Raw genomic sequence first — 23,419 nt, 5'->3', positions numbered from 1 at the left:
AGGGCTACGGAAATGGAGATCGGCGCTGCCCTATGCACCACATGGTGTGGGAAGGACTTTGATATATATTAGGGGTGGGACATTAACGCGTTAATTAAGATTAATTAATTTCAAACAAATTAATTCATTAAAAATATTAACGCATTTTATCACAGTTTGCATGCCAAACAACCCGGAACTGTTGTTAGTGCACAGTGTTATGGTGCGACAAATATACTGACGCACACAGTTCCAGTTACAGCAATGGAGCTTGAAAGCGTGCCGGGTCTGCTGGACGGTAAATTTATATTCAAAAAATGACCCGATGGAACTGTTGATAAAACCACAGTTTATTGCAAACTGTGCAGAAAGGAGTTTGCTCATCACAGAAGCTCGTCAACTTTACGGTACCATTTAAATGCCAAGCATGTCACCGCGATTACTGAAACAGCTGCAGCTCGAGGTAGCAGTTCTGGTCAGCAGTGCAAGCGCAAAGAAATGGCTGGATTCCAGAAGAAAATGAGCAGGGCAATGTCGGAAAATTTAACAAACACGCTGGCCAAGTGGATTGCCCTGGACTGCAGACCGCTATCGGTGGTAGAAGACAAGGGACTACGAGATGTATTGCAGATTGCGGCGTGTGATCCAGAAGGTAACAACTAAAATGGTTCATGAAATGGCACTGAAACTTTAGTCTCTTCAATTTTGGACAGGGACCTTACCTTTGTTTACTATTGCAAAATGAAATGCAATATATTGTTTACAGCCATTAAATGAGCTTGAATCTAAAAATCATTTCTGTGTATTATTTGAACTCTTCACATATTATTTAGTTACATAAAATAAATGCTGCTTTTGGGGCAAATACGGTAGTGCGATTAATTAATTACAAAGCCTGTAATTAATTAGATTATTTTTTTAATCTAGTCCCACCCCTAATATATATCATGGCCCTTTTCCACTACCCTTTTTCAGCTCACTTCAGCCCGACACGGCTTGCGTTTCGACTACCTCAGAGCGGCGCGACTCAGCTCGCTTCAGCCCTACTCAGCACCCAAAACTCGCACGGTTTTGGAGTGGGGCTGAAGCGAGCCAAACCGAGCCGAGTGGGGCTAGGGGCGTGAGCAGACACTCCCCTGTGCACTGATTGGTGAGGAGGAGTGTCCTCACATGCCCACACACACCCCGCGAGCACGCTGGGATCTGTAAACACCGTAAACCCGGAAGAAGAAGAATTACGAATTACGAGAATTTCTGAAGCCTTATGTGCCTCGCCTCATCTATACGCTCTTGCCAGTATCTGTTGGCGTTGTCGGTGACAACAAGCCACAGCACCAAGACCAGCAACACTAACGACTCCATGTCCTCCATGTTTATTGTTTACTATCCGGGTCGTGAGACGACCGCTTAAAAGATCACTGATGTCACTGTTTGCGCCGCCTAACGACATCACGTGACGTCCACCCACTTTCGCTAACTCCACCCAATGTGTCCACCCACCACGGTTCAGCGCGGTTGTAGTCTAAATGCAACTCCAACAGCCCCGCTCAGCTCGACTCAGCCCAACTCAGCACCGCACGGCTCAGCCCAACTCAGCCGCGTTTGTAGTGGGAAAGCAGCATTAGTCATTCTCCCTAATACAAGTAGCAAATGATGAACTGGGTTAAAAACTCCACCTGACCTACAATTCTGGCCTGTAACATAGGTGTTTCTAAAGGATAGTGATGTGTCAATACTAGCGTTAACAAAAAAAAAAAAAAAAAAGGCTAGTATTACAATAGGACATGCAAGAATTGATGAAAACATATCTAAGAGTTCACAACTGAACGAAAGCCAAAAAAGTGTGTGTTTCAGTGCAATTAATTCGCGCAGCACAAGTGAGCGATGAATCCCCGATGACGCGGTGTGACTACGATCTGTACGAGAGGACTCGACCATCAATATCTATGGCAATATGAGAAGTGTGCTGTGGCAGACACTGTCAAAGGCAGAGCTATGTTCAGGGAAACAGGCAGCAGCGAGGGTCATTAATGATCCCCAAGTGAGCAATCTCAGTAGTATGGAACAGATAAAAAGGAGCCACAGGGACTATTCACAGCACAGGCACACATTTTTCATGTGACACAGATTCGTTTTTCTTTTTCACGACAGTGTGAAAAGCAAAAACCTTTTCAATTAGAGTTCGGGGTCACTTTTGTAGAACTGCTCAGTGTCAGGGACACTTCTGGTACATCAGAATTCATGGATCCCCCCCCACACACACACACACTAAATTAAATGTCCATCTTAATTTAGTACAATTAATCAGTAATCTCAGGAGAAGTAAAGCTTTCTATACGCTGAATGGAATCATTGACTTAACAAAAGAGACCAACACCAGGATTCCCGCTGGCGCTCGCCACTGACGAACATAATCCTTCAGTGACGAAGAGAAAATTACTAGCAGTCGTCACAGTGACGAAAGTATTCGTCATCTTTATCATAAGTCATCTTTTGTAGAAATCCCTCTACAAATTTGCTCAAATCCAACCGCGGTGAAGAGACAACGGGAAGCCAGAGTGTAAACAATGAGTATGTGCTTGTGACCAATAAAAATTGACTACACGTAATGAGCGCCCAGTTTTTGACCAATCGCAGTGCGTCTTAATCGGCCTGGTGTGGTGGTGTAACCGTGTGAACCGAGCAATGGCGCAGTCTAAGCTGACCAAGTTTTTGGGTGAGCTGCTTTAAGCGCTGAAGATAATTTAAGGGTTGAAACAGGCATGGGGGAGGCACACTCAGAGCCCCGACAGTCCCCGAACACATCGGGCAGTGTCAGGAATCAGTTAACCCCCCCCCCAAAAAAAGTGCTGTCAGCCGGCAAGCGACTGAAGGGAGCTATGTTTCGAGGGGCATGGCGTGTTGAGTCCCCATGGGCTAACGCATTATGAAAACCACGGTGTCATTCTGTGTTCGGTTCGTAAATCAATGGGAAAAATCGGATTCCTTCACTGTTGGTTGTTCCAAGGTTCTTCTCAACTCTATTCAATTGTCAATCAAGTTGTATGTTGAAGTAAAGGCCGAGAGAAAGGGAGTCCGAATACATCTTTTGAATAATTTCATGCTAAAATAACCTTCAGTAAGCTCAAACTAGGCGGCACGGTGGTGTGGTGGTTAGCGCTGTCGCGTCACAGCAAGAAGGTCCGGGTTCGAGCTCCGTGGCCGGCGAGGGCCTTTCTGTGCGGAGTTTGCATGTTCTCCCCGTGTCCGCGTGGGTTTCCTCCGGGTGCTCCGGTTTCCCCCACAGTCCAAAGACATGCAGGTTAGGTTAACTGGTGACTCTAAATTGACCGTAGGTGTGAATGTGAGTGTGAATGGTTGTCTGTGTCTATGTGTCAGCCCTGTGATGACCTGGCGACTTGTCCAGGGTGTACCCCGCCTTTCTCCCGTAGTCAGCTGGGATAGGCTCCAGCTCGCCTGCGACCCTGTAGAACAGGATAAAGCGGCTACAGATAATGAGATGAGATGAAGCTCAAACTACAGAGGTTTATTTTAGCTTGATGATGCACAGGGCGCCCAAAATCAAGTCTTTCTTATTAGAGGCTGGAGTGGAGCCCAGATTTTATATGTAATGGAGAGGCCTAGCTGTATCTGTACAACTATTTGAGAACTGTGCCAGTTTGGTTAGTATAAACCTGTATTAAGCCCACTTTGATAAGTCGGTAACTAAGAAAAAATGCAGACTAAGTGAAGAAAACATAAGAAAAAGTAAAGACGACTTCTTTGGCTTGATTTTTCAAGGAAAAAAAGTGGAGAATATTTTTCAGAACCCAGGGGAAACCCTCCAACAGCACTCTCCAACGGCCTTTACAACCTACTCTACTTGTGAAAAGGATTTATAGGTTGCTTTAAAATGCATGCGATTTGACAGGCGCATGATGTTTCTCGGAAAGAATAAATCATCTGAAATAACGATCGATTAGCATCAATTTGTTTTATTTGATTGTAATTCAGGGGATTTATTTCCGTGTTGCTAAGCCACAAAATAGCTTTCGATTAAATAGTTGGCAAATAAGACAACTTGTTCTTTTTTTCAAAACGTGACCTGGACTGAAAATGGGATTTTATTTACACGCGCATCTTAAATAGAGTTTCTTTTTGTTCTTCAATGGTTTTCATTCATCGTCAAAGTCAAACTTTATCAGCATTCAGACCATACAACAAGCAGTGCACGGCTGAAAAACATTACGTTTCCCCATAATCCAATGTGCTGGAAATGTACAATATACAAATATGTTACAGTAAATACACACAAGATAACAACATGTAAACATACTAGACAGCCATGCACATTGCACTATAAACACCGACGTAGACTAACAGACAGTGACAGTAGGGCCACAAATCTTGCATATATTCCAAATCTATCCGAGGTATACTGTACAAAACCGTGTCTGTATTGCTGGTTATTTCTCTCAGAAGATAAACCTAACAAGCACATTCACTAATGTATGACTTTTAGTGCACGGATAGCCATTTGATACTTCGACAGCCTGTCTGCATTTATTGATCTAAACGATTTTTTCTTAAAGATTGGCGTAAAACCGGTGTTTTAGCTCCTGGAGGAATGATGCCAGATGCTAGACTACACTTCATTAAACGGAAATCAGGGCAGCGATTACTAACAAACAAGCAAATCAATATTCAATAACAGACACTCATGTAAACCTAAGCTGGACATGCAACAAAATGCTCTTGGTTTGCTGCACAGGAAAGGAGTGGTGAGGAGTTTCAATCCCTCACTAAAGAATCTATACCGTGACATCAATTGTGACATTTACTGCTTAAGCATTGATCCTCCAACAGGAGTTCTAGGGTTGGAATTTGCTTCATCCACCAATATCTTTTCCACCAATCATCATCATCATCAGTTTCCTTTTGTGGCGTTAAAATCCTCCTTAAGGTGCTTCTGTCTTGGCAGGGAAAATCCTACCAAGCAGCTGCACAAAGCCTGACTTGTCCATCATCGTGCCCCTAATCTGTTGCACATCTAGAGCCAGCAGTCTTTCAAATTTTGTCCATTTAGGAGCTCTGGTGTCAAACAGCAGTTGTTTCGGTAGTTCATCATTGCCCATACGGCAGATGTGTGTGCTCAGTGCATCTTAGTTGCTCTTCATAGCAGAATAGCTTCAAGAGAAGGTCTTCGTTTTCTCACGTCGGCCAGCATTTGATGTTTAAAAGCTCCAGTCTAGCTCTCCTTCGACATCTCTTCCGTCTCGATTGTTCTTATTGGGTGCATTTTTGCCCTTGGATTCACCTTTTACCGTTTTATAAAGAAAGCCGTGCCATACTACAACTTCGCTTTTACTCATTTCTTGTGCATTTAACTGCCACGCTTGGACACTGTACAGCAGTCACCAAATAGGCACGTCCTAAAAGTACTTGATGAAAAGAACAGTCTGAACTTTGAGAATCTGCAGAATCTGTTGGCTTCGGCCAGCGTTTTCCAATCCAGTACCTTGGCTCCATGCCAAGAGGTCCGTATTTTGGATCAGTCTCATTTACCAATGCATGTCAAAATCAGATATTCATTGTTTCTGACGGCTTGCAATGGAAGGCTAGGTTTGACTGTCACTATATAAGACAGCTTGTCGTGTAACCATCGATACTCAACAGCAACGAGCATTGCAGTTACAACAAAACCTTGCTTTCTTAGGAAAGCCATCTTGGGGAAACTTCAAACTCGAACCTCAAAGGCTTCTTTGGTGTATGCCTTTGCAGGACCCTTAGCGAGCAGATGAGGAAAACTGGGCACGTTCACAGCTTAAAGGATGTCAGTGAATTTGATTGCATGTGCCAGATTTGTTCTGATCCAGCCTTCCGTGCAAGTTTTGGCCCACCATGGCTCCTTTCCGACAGTTTGGTGTGTCCCGAAAACCTCGGCAGCTTTTCCCCCGTCGAGTTGAAAAAGGAAGAATGTTCTCATGAACTTTAACCCAAGTCATAATGAAAGGTATTGTTTAGGAATCAAGAGGACATGGAGTGAGTTCATCGGTGACAGCTCATCGTGAGATCACGCTGATGTGACAAACCATGCTGGTCACTGCTATGACAGCAAAACAGCACTGCAGCAATTTGACGCTCATTTGCTCACCACAGCCAGTGAGCACATTTCGGTAAGAGAACAGAGGGGGGTGGCATTAATGAGCCATGCAGGAAGAGGAGCAGCGGCTTTTTCCAGTTTTGCGTCTGGCTGCTTCTTCACCAGAAGCAACAAGCTCCCAGCTGTATTGAGATGAGAGAAGAAGCCTATAATTGAGGAGGCAGCTGGCGCACTCAGCAGACGGAGGATTTCTGAGAACACCTCATGAGGATCTTACTGTCAAGGATATTATTGAGCCCATGGTGCCAGAACAGATGTCTACACTTGTGGGAGGAGAAGTAGTTTATACGCAAAATATGAAGTGAAATTAACCAGTCAGATTCAGTAACTTTACGCAAGAACGGCAAACACGTTATAGGAATCCTAAACCTTTAACCCTTACCCAAACCGGTCTCCACAAACGACCCTCAGTTCTCAGAGGCACTGCGAAGTGTGTGAAGGTCACACACTTTAATTTTAGCTACCTCTCACCAGTAAGCCTTGCAGGACTGCTTTATTACATAAAAGGACAAGGGTTTCTTTGGGGCTGTGGAATGTTAATCCTGTTGAACAGCAGCAGGCAGCAGTCATTCTACAGCAGCTTTTATGAGCACAGTGTGCTGGATGGCTGGGACGTGGAAGTGCATTCCAAGCTTGGGTTCTTTTTAGACACACTGGCATGCTGTTATCTGGGCTTAATTCATTGGCCACACTTGTCACTTAATTCTGGAAGGCAATAAGAAACCAAACAAACTACCAGTATAAATCAGCGTTCGCTTTGTTTCCGTCGCTCAAGCAAATAACAAGGCAACAGAGAAATATTTCACAATCATTCCACGAAATCGAGTCGTACATGAGCGGATAGCCGACGAGGCGCGTAGTGCCGAGTCGCCGATAAGACATGTACGACAAGATTGAGTGGAATAGCTGTTTTATTCTATCCGCATTCACTGGATTTTGAGAAATGGAGCATTTTTATTTTTTTGCAAATTCGATAAATAAAACCTTCATACAAAATGTCCGACAAAATCGTTTCTGCTTAGTAGTCGGACTCCTTAAAAACCTATCGATGGGCTGCACGAACTGACTTTAGTGTTTTTTTGTTTGTTTTTAGTAGAAAGTGCCATCTTGCTATCGTGCTGAGATAAAGAATAGCTTTAGCCGTTTAATTCTTCCTTGGACATTTCAGTTCTGTAATTTTCAAACTTCTTTGAGCTTTAGAACCAGTGGAAAAAAAATTCAACAAATTTTAATGCTTAAAGATGAAGAATGTAAACAAACCGGTGAAACCACTGGAGCAATTTGTGAAAAATGTTATAATAATTATTCTTGGAAAAAAAAAAAAGGATACATTCTTACCATCAAATACTTTCATTCCAAATTTTGTATTTTTTGGGATTTTGTTTTCAAGCAGAGTTTTTATTTCGTCCTCGGTTGGTTCAGCAACACACGCCGCCATTTTGTTTTTCTCTACTCACGGTGTATAAGCTAATATCCTAGTAGTAGAGTAGCCAATCAGAGCGTGCGATTGCTCATATCCAGTGAATGTGGATAGAATGAAAACTAGTATATTGACTTATCAGGAAGACCCAGCAGAATTAACCCTTTAACTGGACAACCTTGATATTTGAAGCATTCAGTGATGCTAAGTTCAAGTCTTATGATAAACAGTTGTAGACAGATGAACAGACTAAATGTATGAGAATTATTCCATTTCATGGAGTTTCCTAATAACATCTTCATTCCAAAGAGTATCGGAATAAAAATAAACCAAATTATTAAATCACACATTCAAATATGTATATGAAATGAAATTGGGCAGCATGGTGGTGCAGCGGTTGTCATCGCCACCTCGAAGCAAGAAGGTTCTGGGTTCAAACTTCACAGTTGTCCGGGGACTTTCAGTGTCAAGTGTGAATGTTTTCAGTTTTCAGTGCCTGCGTGGGACCCCTCCGAGTGCTCTGATTTCCTCCCAAAGTCCAAAGACACGCAGATTAGGTCAACTGGCTGCTCTAAATTGCCCATAATTGTGAATGTGAGTGTGACTGTTTGTTCATCTCTGTGTTAGCCCTGCGATAGATTGGTGACCTGCCCAGGCTGTACCCCGCCTCTCATCCTGCTGCTCTGCTGGGATCAGCCCCAGCTTCCCCTGCGACCCTTCCGGATAAGCAATATAGATGGACAGATGGGTGAAATGAAATCCCAGACTTGCACGATAACCCAAAGAGTGAATTTTCTAAAACAATACAAAGAGTTACAGCATTTGGAAGGACCTGAGAATCCATTAAAAAATGCCTTTCTTGCTAAAAACATTAACAAGAATGACATGTTTATAACACAAACAACATGCATGTGAATTGTAAAAAATGAAGTTCCTTTTGGTAAAGAAGTTAACCTGAGATTTATATTTGACACAATGTAAACCGATGTATGAGCCAATAGGAATGGTTGGGGCCATGGCTTCAAGTCCTCATGCCAATAATGAGTAAGGTGGTGGAGAAACTAAGGTTTTTATTCTCGGACTCACATTCAGAGCAAACCAGCACTATGGCCACGGCTTACACAACTCCACAGGTCTCAGGCAAACACAAGATACATGTAGTTCACCTAAAATCGATCTTCGTCCACGGACACACTTACGACAAAGCAGCAGCACAAACATACTGCTGCTCTCTCAGACAAAACGCAACAAGAACTGAATCGAAGAACCATCAGTCAGAAAAAAAAAGTACTCGGAAGTGAGGATGAGAACAAAAACATTACTTGTTGTAAATATATGAAATTTTGCCAGTATTGTGATATGTGTGTGTGTGATATATCTAAGGAGGGCATTAATCAGAGATGCAACAGAGACACTAAAGATAACACTGAAGGAGCTGGAAAAGATCCACAGCAGAGATGGGAGTATCTGTCCATAGGACCACTTTAAGCCGTACACTCCACAGAGTGGGGCTTTATGGAAAAGTGGCCAGGAAAAAAAGTCATTGCGTAAGAAAACCTGTTTGGAGTTTGCCCAACAGCATGTGGCAGACTCCTCAAACACATGGGAGATGATTCTCTGGTCCACTGAGACTAAAATTGAACTTTTTGGCCATCACGGGAAATGCCATGTGTGGCACAAACCCTGAGAACACCATTCCTAAAGTGAAGCATGGTGGTGGCAGCATCATGTTGTGGGGATATTTTTCATCTGCAGGGACAGGAAAGCTGGTCAGGACTGAAGGAAAGATGGATGGCACCAAATACAGGGCAATTCTGGAGGAAAACCTGTTTGAGTCGGCCAGAGGTTTGAGACTGGGATGAAGGTTCATGTTCCAGCAGGACAATGACCCTAAACATACTGCGAAAGCTACACTGGAGCGGTTTAAGCATTTAAATGTGTTGGAATGGCCTAGTCAAAGCCCAGACCTCAATCCAATTGAGAATCTGTGGCATAACTTGAAGATTGCTGTACACCAACGCAACCCATCTAACTTGAAGGAGTTGGAGCAGTTTTGCATTGAGGAATGGGCAAAAACCCCAGTGACTAGATGTGCTAAGCTAATAGAGACATACCCCAAGAGACTTGCAGCTGTAATTGCAGCAAAAGGTGGCTCTACAAAGTACTGACTTTGAGGGGGGTGAATACACACTCCAGATTTCAGTTTTTTTTTCATCTTAATTATTGTTCGTGTCACAGTAAAAACAATTTGCACCTTTAAAGTGGTAGGCATGTTGTGTAATGGTGTAAATAGTGCTAACTCCCCAAAATCCATTTTAATTCCAGCTTGTAACGCGACAAAACAGGACAAACATCAAGGGGGATTAATACTTTTGCAAGACACTGTGTGTATATAGGCTAAATGGCAATTATAAGCTCAAATACTTAATGTTCAAATTTTGAGATGAACTGTAAAATCTTCCTTTATTTTTGCGTTTCAGTTTGAACTAATTTGTTTTTCCGACACATTAAATAAAATCAGCCCTGTGATGACCTGGCGACTTGTCCAGGGTGTACCCCGCCTTTCGCCCGTAGTCAGCTGGGATAGGCTCCAGCTTGCCTGCGACCCTGTAGAAGGATAAAGCGGCTAGAGATAATGAGATGAGATGAGATTAAATAAAATCACAAAACTCAGTGTTTAAACTGTTTTGTTCGCAACTCCAAACATACCGTGTGCCAGAGAAAAGACTAGCTATCGGATATCATATTGTACATACTGAATAGCTGTGTATTAACATAACTATGAATGTAATACATCAAACAATTGGGGGGGAAAAAAAAAAGAGAGCGAGAGAGAAAGGTCAGCCATGGGAATAGATCAACAGTGCTTCACTCAAATGCCTGTCTCTTGGCACACTTCCTTTAAGTAGTGTTTGTACAGACACCTTTTCAAGCTGTTTCAATATTACAGGGCAGTGAAAGGTCACTAAAAATACTCGGTAAGAGGAAAGGCATGAAAAGTGCACAGAGCTGCTGAACACATTTAGCAGTTATGTGATATGCTACATTTAATAGCCAGGAAAAATGGACCTGCGAACAGTAACAACACAGACCTCCTACAATCAAAAGCATGTTGCCTCCAGACCAGCGAGTGAACCGTTCCAAACCAAAAACCAATGCTTACAAGTCGAAGGCAAGACCACCAAACACTAACCATAAGCAAGTGTGTTCTGGAAAGGACACACCACCACAACCCGAGCTCACTTTATGTGTAAGAGACGCAGAGCCAAAGGTAGTGCAGGGAGGTGCAGCTGGAGAACAGGCACTGGAAACAAGACCTAAATTAATCCCTAGCAGGAGCGACAGCAGTGTTCAATAAAAACAAAGTCCGCTTTCTGGCTCAGCTTCTCTTTTGTGGTTTTAAACACACCATTAGTGGTTCAGAGCTAGTTTTTCTTCAAGCAGCGTTGGTTTCGCCAAGTTTGCGTACACTGGCCCTGCGCTCGGTCCACACCCTAGCTCTCGAAACGCTGCTTTGTGGTTAACATACAATTAAGATTTTCAAACAACTGACATTCGAAGTCAAAAGATGGCTTAGCTGGCTTATAATCTGGGCTGATGACAAGCCTTAGCAGTGGCCACCAATTAGTAACTTCTTGAGCTTTGCTAAACTGCAACAAGAACCCATTCAAAAAAAAAAAAAAATCACGATATGAGAGAGAGAGAGAGAGAGAGAGAGAGAGAGAGAGAGAGCGAATGACTTTTTTTTTTTTTTTTAGTGTTCGTACAGTCCAGCAGGGTTTACTTGTTTGGCTTGAGGCTTGACATGTAGAAACACACTGTCAACTTACAGCATGAATCATGTCTGATAAATTACATTTCATTTACACAAAATCCTCCAGCTCAGGGTTGGACTAGCAGAAGCGTTTGTACAGTCTTGCGCTTGGAAAGCAGGAAAATCCATCAAATTAATAAATTGCAGAACCCATCAATCAAATCTGCCATTTTGTGTTTATGCGTGACAAAAGTTTCACAAGATAACCTCGAGCTTTTTCAGGGTAATCTCAGAAAAATGCTCGCCAGCAGAAAACTCGCCAGCTTGCATTTAACACAATATTTAAATAATATTGGCTGGCTTTTTTCGTGGTTTATCAGATATATTCTATTCAGCGAACATGATATTGAGCTCGTTCAACTCGTTCAACATCATGCTATCTGAATGGAATATATCTGATAAACCACGAAAAAAGCCAGCCAATATTATCATCATCATCATCATCATCATACATACGCATTCCTTTCAGGTGTTGAACACGTCTTTCGCTTTCAAAATCTTCTATGTTTAACGAAGCAAACCTGGCAGCCATGTTTGTTTACAAATAGTCACAGTCGCTCACCAGCGTGGAAGTTTTACGTCTCCGATGTGTGATGCCATGTTGTCTTGACAGCCATGCAATATCATAAACCATATTCAACGCTCATTCTCCACTGACATAATATAAACGTAGGATAAGCGATAAGCTAACAATACTGCATGCTATCAAACCAAATGAATGAAACCTGCTAGAAGGGAATAGAACACATTTTTATTCCATCGAAACAGTATCCTGTATGTATAATAATTATGTATATTTAATAGAAGGCTAAGCATCTTAAGAAGAAGAAACCTTTATTTGTCACATGCACACTTCAAGCACAGTGAAATTCATCCTCTGCATTTAACCCATCTGAAGCAGTGAACAGTCACACCAGAGCGCCCGGGGAGCAGTCAGGGGTCAGGTACCTCGCTCAAGGGCACCTCAGCCCAAGGCCACCCCACATCAACCTAACTGCATGTCTTTGGATTGTGGGGGAAACCGGAGCACCCACGCAGAGAACATGCAAACTCCGCACAGAAAGGCCCTCGCCGGCCACTGGGTTCGAACCCAGAACCTTCTTGCTATGAGGCGACCGTGCTAACCACTACACCACCGTGCCACCCAACGTGTGCTTGTGTCATTTCGGACCAAAGGGCATCACATGACCTTCTCCCATGTCATGTGAGCAGTGTGTGTAAGAAGCACGCATAATGTTTAACACACTTTTCTACAAGGTACACTACCGTTCAAAAGTTTGGGGTCACCCAGACAATTTTGTGTTTTCCATGAAAAGTCACACTTTTATTTCCCACCATAAGTTGTAAAATGAATAGAAAATATAGTCAAGACATTTTACTGGCCATTTTGAGCATTTAATCGACACCACAAATGTGATGCTCCAGAAACTCAGGCCCTGTCCACACAGCAACGGATTCAGGTGACTCTGATACAATTGCTTATCGTTTAGGCCTGGCGTCCACACGGCACCGGCGTTTTGGGTGCCCAAAACGCAATCTTTTTGAGAACGGGTTCCAGAGTGGAAAGATCTGGCAACGTTGCCGTTGTGAAGTCGTCTGGATGAGTAGAACGGATTTGTTTACGATGACGTCACAACCACATGACTGTGAGTGCTTCACGCCAGGTAGAAGTGTAACGAACTCGATGCGAGTTGTCAACAAATCCTATAACTTGGTTCATGAAACGCGCTTACAAAATATTTTCACTGTGAATATTTATTGTGTAATGGTGCAAAGTGAGAGAGAGACAGACTCTGCCCTTAGGGCAGAGTCAATCCCGCCAGCAAAAATAGGGAAAAAAAGGAGCGATCTCACCTCTTCAGATCTGGGTTTAAGTCCTACAATACATTCCTCAAAAAGGGCGTAGAAGAACAAATTAATCCATCAACGTGTAGCATTCAATTTATTCCGGACCATTAAAGACGCCGCCTTCCGCGTAGAATCATACGTCATCCTCGCCGCCATTTTGGATAGGTCAAAGCGGAGAATAAAGATTAGCTGCGTTTAACTGTACCAACAGGTTTGCCGTCCAAACGAGATCACATGGGATTACCTTTCACAGGTGAGACTGGAAAAATACTTTTCATTGTATTTGGTCATTATAATGTAATTTTACGAACAGATTTTCCTGACTTTGTGGCTAATATGAAGTCTCGCGCATAACAGTTTAGGCGCATGCGTCCTTACTTCTTCTATTGTTCTGGTGTCTCCGAAGGGACTGTCTTACAGCGCCCCTAGAGGTGTGGCATGTGTATTGCATCGTTTTCAGCAAGCGTTGCGTTGCCATATGGACCTGATATTTTACTGATTGTTGCCCATTTGGACGCGATATTTTTTTAAATAACATCTCGTTGCCGTTGTCGTGTGGATGTAGCCTCAATCTGCTCAAAGGAAGGTCAGTTTTATAGCTTCTCTAAAGAGCTCAACTGTTTTCAGCTGTGCTAACATGATTGTACAAGGGTTTTCTAATCCTCCATTAGCCTTCTGAGGCAATGAGCAAACACATTGTACCATTAGAACACTGGAGTGAGAGTTGCTGGAAATGGGCCTCTGTACACCTATGGAGATATTGCACCAAAAACCAGCAGCTAGAATAGTCATTTACCACATTAGCAATGTATAGAGTGCATTTCTGATTAGTTTAAAGTGATCTTCATTGAAAAGAACAGTGCTTTTCTTTCAAAAATAAGGACATTTCAAAGCGACCCCAAACTTTTGAACGGTAGTGTAGCTTGAGAGAAAGTGTTATATGAATGAAATTTCACGATAAAGAAACAAAGAACAACAGACACTTAACATCTGGCCAGATTTTCCTCACACAAGTGCACACCGGAGTGCGACTTTTCAGCACTAGTAAACGTATTTGACTAGATGTTAAAGAGGTAGCTGAAAAAGTGTATGAATCATGGGTCAGGCAAGGACAGCATTTTAAACGCTGCTTGAGAAAGAGCAGGTCATTTCCTGTCTACAAAAGAGGAGCTCGAGTCTTCAAGAATCACTGAGATTTTCAGATGTGAGCAAGAGCTAGATAGCAAATCTGTACCATACCGTATAGTGCTTCAACCAGAAAACCAGATTTCTCAAAACTTACAGAAAAAAAAAAACATAAAAGAAGGACGCAGATTTCAAAATTTCTAGAGAAAACATCCACTCTAGTATGGAAAAAAATCCTTCTAGTTAAGAAGTTGGTATTAAAATTCTGTTCCAGCCGAGAACAAACATCTTTATCAATGGAAAAACGCATGACGCATGATCTCACCCACAATGGTATGACTTCACTTTCTTCGCGCCATACGCTGAAGGGCAAGAGTGTTGAAAAGGGTCATCTGACCCAATCCAAGAGTCTGAGTCAGGGCTTGGTCAGGGAGGGGAAAATAAAAAAACAAAAAAACCAACAAAAAAAAAAGTTCAGGTCAGGTCAAATTTTGATGTTAACCACTGCACTACCCCCGAGGCTGGAAAAAGTACATCTGCTCAACAAGTCTCAAATGCTGACCAGAGAAGCCACATGTCTGTGTTTTTATTACCATAAAACAAAAAAAAGGGGGAAATTGGAAATAAAAACAGATGAACAGTGACTGAATAGCTGAACTAACGTCTGTTGTGATGTGAGCCGTGTTGGGACCGGGGGTGGGGGATGGGCCGCACTTCACTCGTGTGTGTTCTCAGTGCAGCAAACAAAGAAACACGTGGAAGCTTGACAGATTTTATACAGATTTACACTCCACCACTGCTGAATAATCAAATCTGACTGGCCAAAAGCCAGGAGTACGGAAGCCGCGAGAGGCCCTTCATATGATTTTTTTTATTCACCTTGTTATCCCGAGATAACGACATAATTAATTCAGGATCTCGAGAAAACAACACAACTAATTCGAGATCTCGAGAAAACAAGACAATTATTCCGTGATCTCGAAAAAACAAAATTATTTCATGATCTCAGCTGGATCACTGTATCTCCGTCGGTAGAGACGAAGCCGGGCCAGTCTTCTGCGGAGGTGCCGCGGACTCATTTTGAAATTATCCCTTATTAAAAGACTTAATGCAAAATATTGCCTTATTAGGTGATCGATTATTTCAGACATTCCAATGACCAAAGTTGCGTCTATACAGAATGAGAAACAACCCCAAAGTCAGCATATCACAAGTCTCTTGGCGCACCTGAATGAACCATTTCTCAGCTGTTTACTCGAGATCATGAAATACTTGCTTTGTTTTCTCGAGATCTCAAAATAACGGTTTTGTTTTCTCGAGATCTCGAATTAGTTGTGTTGTTTTCTCGAGATCCTGAATTAATTATGTCGTTATCTCGGGATAACAAGGTGAATAAAAAAAAGGATTATATGAAGGGCCTCTCTCGGCTTCCGTACAGGAGGAATGGTTACAAAGAAAATCGCAGGTTTATATTCACGCACTCATTCTAATGTGTTATCATTTCTATGCTCTACAGAAATCAATGCCTAGTGATAAATCAATTTCTAAAGGCACTGATAATTAAAGAAAAAACATATTTCTTTAAGGAGCGATTTATGTAACATTTCTTACATGGACACGAGTATTTTTACTGGGAAATCCACCACTCATTTTTCTAGTTATATCTGGGACACTGAGAACCAAAATCGTGACCTAAATCTGTGTCACTCATGAGAAACTCGATGAACGGTTTTGATAAAGGTGTGTACTTTTTTGTTTGTGAACATGTCTGTAGAATAAAAAGAAAATTACACGTTGGCCTGAAGATATGAAGTTTATCTTCTGGTGTTGGAAAAACTCGCATTATACACTACCGTTCAAAAGTTTGGGGTCGCTTTGAAATGTCCTTATTTTTGAAAGAAAAGCACTGTTCTTTTCAATGAAGATCACTTTAAACTAATCAGAAATGCACTCTATACATTGCTAATGTGGTAAATGACTATTCTAGCTGCTGGTTTTTGGTGCAATATCTCCATAGGTGTATAGAGGCCCATTTCCAGCAACTCTCACTCCAGTGTTCTAATGGTACAATGTGTTTGCTCATTGCCTCAGAAGGCTGATGGATGATTAGAAAACCCTTGTACAATCATGTTAGCACAGCTGAAAACAGTTGAGCTCTTTAGAGAAGCTATAAAACTGACCTTCCTTTGAGCAGATTGAGTTTCTGGAGCATCACATTTGTGGGGTCGATTAAATGCTCAAAATGGCCAGAAAAATGTCTTGACTATATTTTCTATTCATTTTACAACTTATGGTGGTAAATAAAAGTGTGACTTTTCATGGAAAACACAAAATTGTCTGGGTGACCCCAAACTTTTGAACGGTAGTGTACATACCGTGGATCTGAGCCACATTTAAATAAGATTGGCTGGCTTTTTTTCATGGTATATCGGACATATTCCATTCAGCTAGCATGATATTGGATGAGTTGAAGATGAGTTCAAGATCATGCTAGCTGAATGGAATATATACCATGAAAAAAAAACCCCAGCCAATATGAATTATTATTATTGTACATACACACTCTTTTCCAGTTTATCGATGTCCCTCGGTATGCTTTTCTCTTCTAAACAGAGGAGAACCGTCAGGACCTTCTAGGCCTTCAGAGAAGCCCAAACATATCAGCATTTCAAATGTTATATTTCATTTCTTTCATAATTTCATGAGAATTATTCTCTTCTCATTCTAATTTGGCCTCGTTTTCTATCAAATCTGCTTCAGAAATGAAAGGGTTACTGTCCTGAAGACATTAAAATCGAGTTATCCAGTGAGGTTTTTTTTGTTTGTTGTCCCTAAGCGGAGAAGGGTTTAGAGCCGACTCACTCACTGGTTAGGACCTCATTGCCAGGACAGAAGGCCATGGCAGTGTATGTTTATGTAGGAAGTGACAGATGAATTAACCAATCAGATTTTGATTTGTAGTGGGAGGGACCAAGAATTCATCGCCCTCAGTCTTCTCAAAGGCTAACGCGAGTTTAACTGTGAGTTGACACCGTCAGTGCAGCAGTGCAGTCACCTTCCAGCCGGTGTAGCATCCATCAGTAGTGTTAGCGAACGCTAATAAAGCAGTCAAGCCAGAGCTATCGAGAGCAAGTAGCACAGGCTAACGACCAAGAAACTAAGATTTCTGTCTCCAGACTCTTCTTTCACACATACTTGCCACAGCATTTTTCACTCACTTCCCTCTGTAATTTACCGAGTTACTTTTAAAATCAACATCGACAACTACACACAACGGAGCTACCTGGCAGCCTGCTGCTAATCCCTTGCAAAATCCTTTGCCCTGTTGTTTTTGGGTGTGTCTGGCTCAAGCCCCAGCTCTAATAGTAACGGTTCACCACCTAATGAAGTTTTGGTAGCCTTTTGGGTGTTCAACGCATCTTTAGTTTCAGTTTATTTATTTAGTGCTAAATTATAGCACAGCTAATCCTAGCACTGGATTAGCCTCGTCTTTCTCTTTCCCAGTGAACAAAGAAATGGCTCTGCACACGTGCAGCAGAAAACTCTCTCACTGGATATTCGCATCAGTTCTAATGTGTGACGTCATGTTGTCTTGACAACCATGCAATATCATAAACCATATTCACCGCTCATTCTCCATTGGGTAGAGTGACATAATACAGGTAAGGTAAGCGATATGCTAACAATATTGCATACTATCAAACCAAATGAATGGAACCCGCTAGAAAGGAATAGAACACGTTTTTATTCCATCGAAAAAGTGTCCTGTATGTGTAATAATTCCTGATATTTCACTCTGATGACGTTACTCCCAGTGTTTTCCTGCTGACTAGATGCGCGTTGTCAAAATGGCGAACTGGTTCAAAATTAAAATTCTTTCGATTACTTTGCATTTGTGTGTGTGTATTCATATAATATAAAGAACATTACATGGTGGTGTGAAGATATGAATTTATGTCAATAGTTGGAAGTCCAAGCTGGGAATGACATCACACCCAAGTTGACGGTGTTCCAGTACAAGTTGGAAAACCACTATGAACCATTCGCAATACCAGTTGATGAAACACATTACACAGTACTTTGTGCATACGGATACCGTCGCAACCTGCAACCTGTGTGTATGACTCATTTAACGAGACACAAATAAGACAGAAATGCTAATAAACACAAATTACTACAGCTTTCACTACTGTTGATGTGTGGAGCAGCCATGTTGTATTTTGAAGTCAGGGTTGGTGAGGTGCCTCTGACTTTCCGAGTCAGAAATCTGACCTCAGGGAGTGTTCCGATTGACATTTCTGACTGGGAACTCGAAAATCCCAACTTCCCAGTACAAATGGAACGAAGTATTGTACTGTAAGTGATAACAGGAAGTGGGATGTTGCACAGGTTTTAAAAATCGTATTTGTCAGAAATAAACTGAATAAAACACTTCAGGACGTGCTGCAAATATGAATCAACCGCTTCATGCCGGGCTGGTGTGTGTTTTATTCTGGGGTGTTAACATACTCTGTAACAACAACAACAACAACAACAACATGCCTTTAGATGTAGAAAATTGAGTTATAGTGTTTACCTGAAATACAAAGGTGGTTCAGTGAACAGGTCTGTGAGCAGGTTATGGCTGTTTTCCAGACACAAAGCCATTCCGATGAAATCTATGAACTCCATCTCTCTCTGCCATGAGGCAGTCTAATGAACATTATAAAGCACCGGCTTCCATCTACAAAATGGTTTCATTGGCAGCCCTTAAAATAACAGCAAGGTTTAGCAGAATGGCAGACATGCACAAGCAAAGTGGATCCCTATCAATCAAGACCGACTTTTTAACTTCACCCCGACGGTGTTGACACAGTTTAACTAATGTCACGCTATGTTTAGAAAGACTACACTTGAAACACTCTTCCAGGTTAACGTCATTAATCTGAGCTACATAAACAACACACCACGAAAGGGTTTTAAAAGCTGAAGGGGGGGGAGAAAAAAAAACTTTGACAGAAGAGGAGGCAAAAGTGTTTGAAAGACTTTAAACATCCTCCCGTCAAACTCGCATCCTGAACAGAAAAAATGTCATCGAGGTTGACGGCGAGGATGAAGGCGGTGGAGGCACCGCTTTGCTTTTCTTCCAACATTCAGGCGCACGAGAAAACGGTGTCTGAAAGGCAAACGGCTGCTGGAAAACAAACAAAGAACAGAGAAAACCACATATTTGGCCATTAAACAGAAACTTTTGCACAGCTAGCCAAAACACACAGCTTTAAGCTGGTGCTGTTTTTCCCCCCAGACATGAGTTTCTCCAATAAAAAAAGAAAAACACAACAGAACAGCACATGTAAGGTACATGTAGTGATGTGCCAACGTTACAAAACAAAATGAGATAAATAATGTGATCGGACCGAGTCTTTCCGAAGGCTTTCTGAGGTCAGAGGCACAATGAAGTGCTGTAGAAACACTGCTCAAGTCAACACTGCGCAAATCCAGAGAGCTTAAACCAGAAGCAATCCAACTGAACAGGACATCATCCCAAAAACGCCATTTCTTTTTTGTTAGGTTACATTACAGCAGTGCTTTAAGTGGGCCGGTACGCAGTACTGCCGCTTCTAGATTTTAACCCCTGGCGTACCGGGACTTTTTACAGCGTACCGGCTCATGGTACCCTTTCCTGTCCTCTCCATATCAGAGTGTCTCTTGGCGATTCATTATGACATTTAAACTACATTACCCAGGGTGCACTACACGACGCTCGCGGGACTACGTGACGCTCACTTTCTTGCTCACGGAGAAGTCGGAAACGATAAACGGGAAAAACAAAAAACAGGATGGTAATGTTGGCACGGCTACAAAAGGGCACAAAGAGAATGAGAGTCGAAACGGAGCTGGATGATGACGCAGCTCTTTGACAGTCGAGTTCTACCGTGGCAAGCTAACACTAGCGCGTCTGCTAACAGCGAAGAGCCTGTTGCTATAGCAACGCCTGTTGCTCCAGCCAACCGCGACATTAACACTAGCCTCCTTCAACACGAACGGCCAGACTGTTGGTCCAAGGATAGGATCAAGTACAGTAGTTTTGCTCACAGAACGACTGGCTTATTTATAAAGACTAAAAGCTTGGGTGTAAGATATGTAGCCGCCCGAATCGTATGCCAGCAGGTGAACATGGGGAGTACTGGTACTTATTTTTTTCCACTTAAGCAGACGCTCGTATCCAGAGTGACATACGACATACCCAGAGCAGCCTGCGGAACAGTCAGGGGATAGGCGCCTTCCTCAAGGGCACTTCAGCCATTACTGATGGTCCAGGGAATCAAACCGGCGACCTTTTGGTCCCAAAGCTGCTTCTCTTACCATTAGGCCATGGCTTCCCCCATGGGTTTGTTGAAAACCCCAAGCATGAAATTAATCAAGATTGCGCAAGAGACTGCGTTCTTGCTCCCCCCCCCCCCCCAGTCGTCACTTGTATTAAGCTCGAGCTGGCGATACCAGAATATCGCAATACCTCCAAGTCATAAAACAAATCGGGCAACAAACGGTCCTGACCTATAATTAGAGAGCAGGAGTCACTGAAAATCTGATTCATGGAAACCAAACGCTCTCTGTAATTTGAGTTGAGCTTGGCCTCTTGAGACTGCCCTGCTGACCACATTTGAGGTGCTAAATTGGTAGGTGTGGAGATGCCAAACCCCTGAGTCTGACGGTTGGAAAGGCAGGCCGAGAGCAGTACGCAATTCATGCCAGACTACTAAGCGACATGCTGCAATATCAGTCGAGCACGCACACACACACACAAAGAAACACACAAACACAACCACACAACTGTCATAAAGATTACACGACTGTTAACCGCAAGCCTCCTGCAACCCAAGTCTTTTGATTTCAGCTTTGCAGCATAAAAAAAGCTCTCGAGCTCGCTGGAAACCCCCACTGATGCTGAAAGTAACACCTCAGGGGAAAATAGCAAGGAAACAGTAGATGCAAGAGCCAGATAAACTCATCAAGGAACCTTTACCTCTAAAACAAACAACACTGGGACAAGAAAAAAAAAAGTCAAATAAATGAGCGAAAACCCAAACTTGTACATAATGGATCGTGAGCAAATACGATCGAGCATTTTCACTTTCATCCTCCAGCTCAGAATGGATTCAAAAGAGCCCTGTTATTCACAACAACTCTCATTATGTTTTTAAAAAGCCACTGTACGGCTGCCACAGTGACTGTCTCGCTCTTGCATAAAGAACGCCACGATGACACAAGGCTTCCTCTGTCAAAAGGGGCCGAGCTGCAATTCGTGTGTTGCCGAGAGCGAGTCGTTCGAGATGCAAAAAACGATAGCTGATTTGAGTGAGCCGTCTCACCTTTCGCGTTCGAAAAGGACTGCTCTCATCGTAGCACGCCGGCTTGAAAAGGAGAAATTTTCCACCTGACTACTCGCAGGCGCCGGATCCCTGCAGGTTTCCTGTTAGGGTCTTGCCAAGATGAAGAGTGGAAGTGGCCTTCGTACGAGGCTCACCTGCTGCCCGCTTTCAGTCATTACTGACTGAGTGCTCTCGCAAATGTGAAAGTGTGGGAGCCTGCCGTGGCAGACGAGAGCCACACAGGCAAACAGGTGAACAGAAAAGCGGTGGGCAGGAAGAGCCTGTCTAGGTAATTTACATACCACAGTGTAACCAACTAACATCAACAAACATGCAGAGCGCCTGTGCAAGAAGTCTGCAAGAGTGACGCAATTAGTGCGAGCGCTTTATCCGTTCTAACGCAGCGAGCGCATCGTCAATAACGTGGTTTTTTTTTTCCAGTGAACAGAAAACACCTCGAGTGCATTAGACACGTTTGCGACTTTGTAAAAACTGATTCAAATAAATGCGTAGGGATATTTCACATCTGCGTTTTTCAAAACACGAGGTCATTACGGATTAAAGCACAAGCTTTTGAATTACAGACATGCTGCAGATTAGTCCCTGCCCTAATAAATTAAATTATGAGCCAGTGATAAGTTCAGTGCCAAACAGTGCTTGGCAGCCTGCGAGTTTGGCTCTCTATTGTTCAGCAGCAGAATTAAGTGTGCGAGAGGCCAAGCGCAGGGCCTTATGGGAAAAGGGGTGGGGGGATTCTGGGTTCTCAGCAGGGTGTTTCCCTAAGCTTTCCCTACCCTTAAGAACAGCTGCAGGGAATCCATTCACCTGCTGCTGAGACGAAAGACAGCCACACGTCCTGATATCACAAAGAAGCCACATCGAGATGGAAGTCATTAATCCGGCTTAAACAATGGTCTAAGTGCCGCTGGCGTCCAGCGCTAAAATCCACACGTTTACATATCCAACCCGACCTTTACCTGAAGAGAGAGACGTCCCTGGATCCGAGGGACGAGAACAAACAAAAGGTGGTGCTTCCCGCCACTGTCGAGATAATAATTGCTCACTTTTAAGCGAGAGAGAGAGAGAGAGAGTGAGAGAGAGACGGTATGTGTGTGTGTGTGTGTGTGTGTGTGTGTAAAGCATGGAAAATGAAAAGTCTAGCAGGAAGTAAGGAGTGGCAACCTCACTAACACCTGCGCTCTGTTGCTAGCAACTGCAAGTCTGTTCTCTACAAACCAACAGAGGCTTCGGGGCTAATTTGGGGACCAACTGAAAAGAACCCCCGAGACACTGCATCTATTCCCTTACACACAAACCTTTTCAGATAGATAGATTTACTTTATTGATCCCAGGCTGGGAAATTGTTTTGTTTGCAGCAGCAAGTCTTCAGACATGCGAAAAGGAAACGACACACTGTACAACATAAAACAGAAATGAGAGGAAAAAAAAACAAACCAAAACCCAAAAAGATCCCAAGAACAAGCCGACTATGCAATATACAGATTAAAAAATATGCACTACCGTTCAAAAGTTTGGGGTCACCCAGACAAGTTTGTGTTTCCCATGAAAAGTCACACTTTTATTTCCCACCATAAGTTGTAAAATGAATAGAAAATATAGTCAAGACATTTTTCTGGCCATTTTGAGCATTTAATCGACCCCACAAATGTGATGCTCCAGAAACTCAATCTGCTCAAAGGAAGGTCAGTTTTATAGCTTCTCTAAAGAGCTCAACTGTT

The 23,419-nt window shown here is 42.8% G+C and overlaps 1 protein-coding gene across 6 annotated transcripts in view; it reads right to left on the bottom strand.

The window, feature by feature from the left end:
• The window catches only part of znf609a (zinc finger protein 609a), a 341,741-nt gene that overhangs the window by 34,046 nt on the left and 284,276 nt on the right, over positions 1-23,419 (bottom strand). The window contains exon 1 of one of the 6 annotated variants that reach the window (XM_060914587.1): positions 22,658-22,801. The exons of 3 other annotated variants lie outside the window; for them this stretch is intronic. The gene's annotated coding sequence lies outside the window, so the exon portion shown is untranslated. 2 more of the 6 variants (XM_060914589.1, XM_060914588.1) reach the window with 2 other exon arrangements.

Source organism: Neoarius graeffei, chromosome 2 (assembly GCF_027579695.1).
Source record: "Neoarius graeffei isolate fNeoGra1 chromosome 2, fNeoGra1.pri, whole genome shotgun sequence".
Lineage (NCBI taxonomy): Eukaryota > Metazoa > Chordata > Actinopteri > Siluriformes > Ariidae > Neoarius > Neoarius graeffei.
The sequence above is the reverse complement of the archived record's forward strand: the minus strand, read 5'-3'. Positions and strand labels throughout refer to the sequence as shown.